Genomic DNA, 8,415 nt, shown 5'->3' on the forward strand with positions numbered 1-8,415 from the left:
CGGCACCCTTTACGACAGTCGCGCTTTACGGCACCTTTTACGACAATCGCGCTTTACGGCCGTATTTACGACAGTCGCGCTTTACGACACCTTTTACGACAGTCGTGCTTTACGACGTCTTTTACGACAGTCGTGCTTTACGACGTCTTTACGACAGTCGCGCTTTACGACGTCTTTTACGACAGTCGTGCTTTACGGCACCTTTTACGACAGTCGTGCTTTACGGCAATCTTTACGACAGTCGCGCTTTACGACGTCTTTTACGACAGTCGTGCTTTACGACGTCTTTTACGACAGTCGCGCTTTACGACGTCTTTTACGACAGTCGTGCTTTACGACGTCTTTTACGACAGTCGCGCTTTACGACGTCCTTTACGACAGTCGCGCTTTACGACGTCTTTTACGACAGTCGTGCTTTACGGCACCTTTTACGACAGTCGTGCTTTACGGCAATCTTTACGACAGTCGCGCTTTACGACGTCTTTTACGACAGTCGTGCTTTACGACGTCTTTTACGACAGTCGCGCTTTACGACGTCTTTTACGACAGTCGTGCTTTACGACGTCTTTTACGACAGTCGCGCTTTACGACGTCTTTTACGACAGTCGCGCTTTACGGCACCTTTTACGACAGTCGTGCTTTACGACGTCTTTTACGACAGTCGCGCTTTACGGCACCTTTTACGACAGTCGCGCTTTACGGCCGTATTTACGACAGTCGCGCTTTACGACACCTTTTACGACAGTCGTGCTTTACGACGTCTTTTACGACAGTCGTGCTTTACGACGTCTTTACGACAGTCGCGCTTTACGGCAATCTTTACGACAGTCGCGCTTTACGACGTCTTTTACGACAGTCGTGCTTTACGACGTCTTTTACGACAGTCGCGCTTTACGACGTCTTTTACGACAGTCGTGCTTTACGACGTCTTTTACGACAGTCGCGCTTTACGGCAGTCTTTACGACAGTCGTGCTTTACGACGTCTTTTACGACAGTCGCGCTTTACGACGTCTTTTACGACAGTCGCGCTTTACGGCACCTTTTACGACAGTCGCGCTTTACGGCAGTCTTTACGACAGTCGTGCTTTACGACGTCTTTTACGACAGTCGCGCTTTACGGCACCTTTTACGACAGTCGTGCTTTACGACGTCTTTTACGACAGTCGCGCTTTACGGCACCTTTTACGACAGTCGCGCTTTACGGCACCCTTTACGACAGTCGCGCTTTACGGCACCTTTTACGACAGTCGTGCTTTACGACGTCTTTTACGACAGCCGTGCTTTACGACGTCTTTTACGACAGTCGTGCTTTACGACGTCTTTTACGACAGTCGCGCTTTACGGCACCTTTTACGACAGTCGTGCTTTACGACGTCTTTTACGACAGTCGCGCTTTACGGCACCCTTTACGACAGTCGCGCTTTACGGCAGTCTTTTACGACAGTCGCGCTTTACGGCAGTCTTTACGACAGTCGTGCTTTACGGCACCTTTTACGACAGTCGTGCTTTACGGCAGTCTTTTACGACAGTCGTGCTTTACGGCACCTTTTACGACAGTCGCGCTTTACGACGTCTTTACGACAGTCGCGCTTTACGGCACCTTTTACGACAGTCGCGCTTTACGGCAGTCTTTACGACAGTCGCGCTTTACGGCACCTTTTACGACAGTCGCGCTTTACGGCAGTCTTTACGACAGTCGCGCTTTACGGCACCTTTTACGACAGTCGCGCTTTACGGCAGTCTTTACGACAGTCGCGCTTTACGGCACCTTTTACGACAGTCGCGCTTTACGGCAGTCTTCACGACAGTCGCGCTTTACGGCACCTTTTACGACAGTCGCGCTTTACGGCGCCCTTTACGACAATCGCGCTTTACGGCACCTTTTACGACAGTCGCGCTTTACGGCACCCTTTACGACAGTCGCGCTTTACGGCACCTTTTACGACAGTTTTTTCTTGCCGATCTTGGCGCTTTTTCTGTTTTTTTCTTGCCAGTCTTGCGGGGTTATTACCAGATTTCTTCTTGCCCTTCTTGGGGTTTTTTTTCTTGGTTTTTTCTGGGTTTTTTCTTGCCCATCTTGGGATTTTTTTCCGGGTTTTTTTTTCCTGGTTTTTTTTTTTTTTTTTTCCTGGTTTTTCTGGGGTTTTTTCTGGTCCATCTAGCATTTTTTGTCTGGGATTCTTCTTGCCCATCTTGGTGTTTTTTCTGGTTTTTCCTTGTCGCCCTTGGGGGTTTTCTTTCAGGTTTTTTTTTTTCCTGTGTTTTTCTTTTCTGAATTTTTTCTTCCACATCTTGGTTTTTTGTTGTGATTTTTTTTCTTGCCGATCTTGGGATTTTTCGGGGGGGGGGGGGTTTCTCGCCCATCCCGAGGTTTTTTTCTGTGGGTTTTTTTTCTTTTCTTTTTCTTTTTTTTTTTTTTCCTTAGGTTTCTCCTTACCCCCCTGGTTTATGGGTTTTTTTGTCTGTCTTCGTTCCTTCCTTCCTTTCTTCCTGTCCTTCCTTCTTTCTTCCTTTCATTTCCTTTCCTTCTTTTCTTTTTTTTTTTTTCTTTCTTTTTTTCTTTCCCTGCATTTCTAATCTTGGTTTTCCTTTCTAGCTTTAGAATAAAAAAGCAGCAGTAGTAACTTTCAGGCTACCTGGGAGTAAAAAAAAACTCCAAAACGAAAATGATTTAAAGAAAACTATTCATTCCCTGGGAGCCTGATTTAAAGAAAACTATTCATTCCCTGGAAGCCTGAAATTTTCTACTGCTGCACATGACATAGAGCTTTTATTCCTTCTTATACATAGCTGATATTTTATACTTTATACAGCGCCCCCTGCCGTCTGCACAGGCGCACTGCATGCACAGCGCTGCGGCGTCATTCGGTTCTATTTAATGAAACTCGGCTGAATTCGGCTTGGTTCGGCTCTTGGTCTAAACTCGTTTCAGTTAGGCTCTTCGGCTAAACTCAGTCGTATTCGGCACGTTGTCTAAATGCAGCTCAAGTCAGCTACACTCGGCTATCGGTTCCAGTTGGCTATCATCGGCTCTTGGTGTAAACTCGGCTATTTTCAGCCGCACTGGGCTCTTCAGTTCAAGTAGGCTGTTTCCGCACTCGGCTCTTCGGGGAAACTCTGCTGTTTCCGGCCACACCTGGCTCTTTGGGGAAACTCGGCTGTTTCCGGCCACACTCGGCTCTTCGGAACAATTCGGCCCGGCTTGGCTTTCTCAGGGCGGGAAAGTGGAAGCGAGAGGACCCCGGCACAGCGAGGCGTTTACCCAGATGCCTGTCACAAACCCGCCAAAATACGCTTGCCCACGGTGCCCCTGAGCCCACAGCATGTCTCGAGTACACATGAAACGCCACAGAAAAAACCGTCGGGGCTGCCATGAGGTCGGTATTCCGTGCAGGCAGTCCAGTTACACCCACCCGGTCCTCCGCTTCCCTGCCCTTTTCGCCGCCATCTTGAGAAGGTCAACCAAAAGTCCGCGACATCAGCCACGCGCCACTCCCAAGGTGGCAGCCTCTCGGTGCAGGGCTGCAGTACCGCACTCTGCCCACAAGGTGGCAGCACTGCCGCCCGCCCCAGCCGGGGGCGCAGCGCGCCTCGGGGCTGCGGGCAGCGAAGGCGGCAAAAAAGAACAGGGGCGACCCCCGCCGATAACTGCTCTGAAATAAATGCCCCAAAACAACCGGGAAAAGGAAAAAAAAACCGTCTGCCTCTAATCCAATAGGATAAAAGACAAAAAAAAATTTAAATATTTTTCAAATAAATTGATGTCTTTTTTTTTTTTTTTGGTAGTGTTTTGTTTTAAGTATTTTTTCATATTAATATGACATTTCTATTTACGATGTATATTGATGTAAACTGTCCATTTATACATTTCTTTTTATAAATACATTTCTATTCCATATTGCATATATCCCTAAAACTTAAATAGATACTTACTATGTAAAAATATGTATAAAAATATACAAATAAATTTCTGTTACGATTTTTACTTCTGTAACACTTGGATGATTTAAAATAAAACCTTTACCTCCATCCAAATTAAAGCCAAAAAGAACCCCTTTTTTCTAAAGTGTATTTAAATATTTTTTAAAATTTTATTTTTCAGGTTCATATTCACATGTACATTTAAAATGTATACTTACGTATACTGTTATTTGTATTCTTCATTACATCTCTTCCTATTATTTGTGTTTCTTTGTATTTTGTGTTTATATATATTTATATCTTGTTTGTATATCTCAATATTTAGAAATATGAGAATAATATCTACATTCATATTATTTAAAATAAAAACCATGCCTCTAACACAATAAGAATAAAAAAAACCCAACCCTTTATTTTAAACAAAATTGAAATAGGTTTTATCCTAATGCTCAATTTTTCTATTCATATTTGTAATTATAATGTATATTAATGTATATTGCTTACTTACACATTTATCTTTACCAATGTCAATTTAAAACTAAATTTCTATTCTTTATTAGATCTGATGCAAGTAGTTTTTAAAATTTTTTATATCTTTTTATTCATATTTTTTTATATTTGATTAAATATTTCTGCGTCAAGATTTTTACTTCTGGAATATTTACTACGGCAGCAGGCCATGCAGCAGGGCAGAACAGCTCCAGCACAAAGGTGTGCACACACCCGTGACACAGAACGTGACAAACAGGGGGACATGAAACACAACAAATCATGCTTGTGGTGAGGGGATTGAGGTGGGAAGGGAAAAGGGACCCCAAAGACACACCAGGTAACAAGGCACACGAGACAACACCAGACAGACCAGAGCTGTTCTGCACTGCGTACCTGACTTCTGCCATCAAAAGTAGAGCCTCTCCCTTTAGCTGTCCTAAGAGGCCCTTGGAGAAGATTGCTTTTCCCACAGCCAATTTTTAAATCTGGTGCAAGAACTCCCACCCTGATATATTCCCATCTCCAGGCTGTGGCCCGCGATTTATCTTTTGGATGATCGGTGATTGGAATCCATGTTGCACCTGAAATGAGTCTGCCTCGGAGGGCTCTGTGATGGCCTGTGAGCCTCTCGGTCAGCTGCAATAAAGAAAACCAAAACCAAAGTGTGAGTCCAGAGTTATGTGGGCCAAATCCCTGCAAGTCAGCTACTTGCCCTTTCCTGAGCGTGCCTGGCTCCTTCAGGCTCCAGCTTCATCCTGATTCCAAGGCTGTGGCCTTTATTAAGGGTGGCACCTGGGTTAGAGAAAGGCAAAGTTAAATGGCATTGCTGTAAGTGCAGTGGAGGACCTTGTGTGCTCTAAGACATGTCAATGCCTCTGCTAGGCTTCTGAACAGCCTTGTCGGGGGGAGCCCTCAAATAAACACCCTTACTCACCCTGCTGCCTGCAAACCCCCTCCCAAGAGCTCCTAACTGGATACCTGAACACCCCCCCTCTCCCAGTCACCATCCTCAACTCACCTGAAGCCTCAATCTCAAACATCATCCTTGACACTGGGCAGATCCCTCTTGTGACACGATGAAAAATTGTTGTGCTTGAGAGCTGAGCAATAACAACCACTTCTCCCCGCTGCCCACCTTGACTGCTGGCATCCAGATTGACTTCCTAAAAGAAAGACAAAGAACAGAGCTGTAACACAGTCACCATACACACTTCTGCTGCAGAGACAAATGGGGCCTCACCTGCTCGGGGCAATCCCCTCACCTGGGATGGGGCCCTCTGGCACAGATTTAATCCATCTCAATCTGAAAAAAAAGTTAGGACAAGAGTCAAACTGTTGCAGGACAACTGAAGAGCTCCAGATATGATGTGTCCATCTACAAATCCCATCTAGAGTCCAACTACACCCCACATTACAAATTCCAAGTCCCCGGGCCCTCTCCTATCGCACCAGGCTCTGCGGCAGGGCAGAGCAGCCCCGGCACTAATGTGTGCAGACACCCGTGACACAGGACAGGCAGGACAGGACAGGACAGACAACGGGGACACAACAGGAACAGAAATCTCTTGGCAAGGAAAATGGCTGCAAGGACTGAGAGAATGCAAAAGGAGATGACCGAGCTGAGACCGATGGTGAGCTGATGAGGCTCAGAGAACCCTGGAGGAAGAATGCTAACTGAATGCAGTTATTGGAATAAATCAAAGATGGATGCCTAGGAATCCTACAGTCAAAACCCTCTACCTAACCTCGTCATATTACAAGTCCTAATCCACCATAATGGAACCAGGTGGGGCATAGCTGTCCGTAAAGCTCAGAAGAAGATCTGACAAGACACCTGACTGGATGCTTCCAAAGACAGAAGAGAGTCTGATGCCTGCCTGAGCTCCCGAGTCAAAAGTTCTGTGGCCCAGGTGCCAGGCCAAGGAATGCAGAGATCACAGATGCTAACAAGGATGCCAAGGTTTCTGACAGGCCCCCCTAAGATAAAGATATGGGATACACAAACAACACATAATGCACAATAGACAAGTGACACGAGACACACCGGGACTGCTCTGCCCTGCACACCTCAGCACTGTGATCAAAAGTGAGACGTGGCTTTTATGGGGCCTAAGGGGCCACTTCATGAAAACACTACCCCCCCACCCCCAAAATTGGACTCAAAAACCCCTCCCAGTAATTCCCAAACCAGCACCATGCCTTCATCCCCACTGTGGGCCACAGCCCTCTACTTATCTCTCAGACATCTGCGGATGCCGGTCCCTGTCAGGTGCAAAGAAAGGCCACCTCGTCACCTGGGAAGGTCCTGCTGGCACCGGGCTGGTGTCTCTCAGACAGCTAGATTAAAAAGAACCAAACATCAGAGCCTGATCTTGGCACCGCATCGCCCAAAACCCCACCACTCTGCTACTCACCGCGCTCCTAAGAAGGCCCGGCACCTCCTAACCCTGACTCTCTGCCACACATGGAATGCATCTGCACCTGAAAGAAAGTTACAACATATGTCAAACACCACCAGGATAACTCACAAGCTGCAAACACCTTATGCCAACCTAGGAATAGCATCTAGAGCCCAAGTACAGCCCACATGACAAATTCCCACTCCCTATGGTTTGTCCTACTGCAGCAGGCCATGGGCAGCGCAGAACAGCTCCGGCACAAATGTGTGCACACACCCGTGAAACAGAACGTGACAAACAGGGGGACATGAAACACAACACATCATGCTTGTGGTGAGGGCCTCGAGGGGAGAAGGCAAAAGGGACCCCAAAGACACACTAGGGAACACGGCACACCGGTCAACAGGACACAGACCGGAGCTGTTCTGCCCTGCCCGCCTGAAAGCTGCCATCAAAAGTAGAGCCTTTCCCTTTAGCTGTCCTAAGAGGCCCTTGGAGAAGATTGCTTTTCCCTCTGCTCATTTTTAAATCTGCCCCATGAACTCCCAACCTGCTACTCCGCCATCCCCAGGCCGTGGCCCCCGACTTATCTTTTGGATGATCGGTGATGGGAATCCATGTTGCACCTGAAATGAGTCTGCCTCGGAGGGCTCTGTGATGGCCTGTGAGCCTCTCGGTCAGCTGCAATAAAGAAAACCAAAACCAAAGTGTGAGTCCAGAGTTATGTGGGCCAAATCCCTGCAAGTCAGCTACTTGCCCTTTCCTGAGCGTGCCTGGCTCCTTCAGGCTCCAGCTTCATCCTGATTCCAAGGCTGTGGCCTTTATTAAGGGTGGCACCTGGGTTAGAGAAAGGCAAAGTTAAATGGCATTGCTGTAAGTGCAGTGGAGGACCTTGTGTGCTCTAAGACATGTCAATGCCTCTGCTAGGCTTCTGAACAGCCTTGTCGGGGGGAGCCCTCAAATAAACACCCTTACTCACCCTGCTGCCTGCAAACCCCCTCCCAAGAGCTCCTAACTGGATACCTGAACACCCCCCCTCTCCCAGTCACCATCCTCAACTCACCTGAAGCCTCAATCTCAAACATCATCCTTGACACTGGGCAGATCCCTCTTGTGACACGATGAAAAATTGTTGTGCTTGAGAGCTGAGCAATAACAACCACTTCTCCCCGCTGCCCACCTTGACTGCTGGCATCCAGATTGACTTCCTAAAAGAAAGACAAAGAACAGAGCTGTAACACAGTCACCATACACACTTCTGCTGCAGAGACAAATGGGGCCTCACCTGCTCGGGGCAATCCCCTCACCTGGGATGGGGCCCTCTGGCACAGATTTAATCCATCTCAATCTGAAAAAAAAGTTAGGACAAGAGTCAAACTGTTGCAGGACAACTGAAGAGCTCCAGATATGATGTGTCCATCTACAAATCCCATCTAGAGTCCAACTACACCCCACATTACAAATTCCAAGTCCCCGGGCCCTCTCCTATCGCACCAGGCTATGCGGCAGGGCAGAGCAGCCCCGGCACTAATGTGTGCAGACACCCGTAACACAGGACAGGCAGGACAGGACAGGACAGACAACGGGGACACAACAGGAACA

This window comes from Melospiza georgiana, chromosome 12 (genome assembly GCF_028018845.1).
Source record: "Melospiza georgiana isolate bMelGeo1 chromosome 12, bMelGeo1.pri, whole genome shotgun sequence".
Classification (NCBI taxonomy): domain Eukaryota; kingdom Metazoa; phylum Chordata; class Aves; order Passeriformes; family Passerellidae; genus Melospiza; species Melospiza georgiana.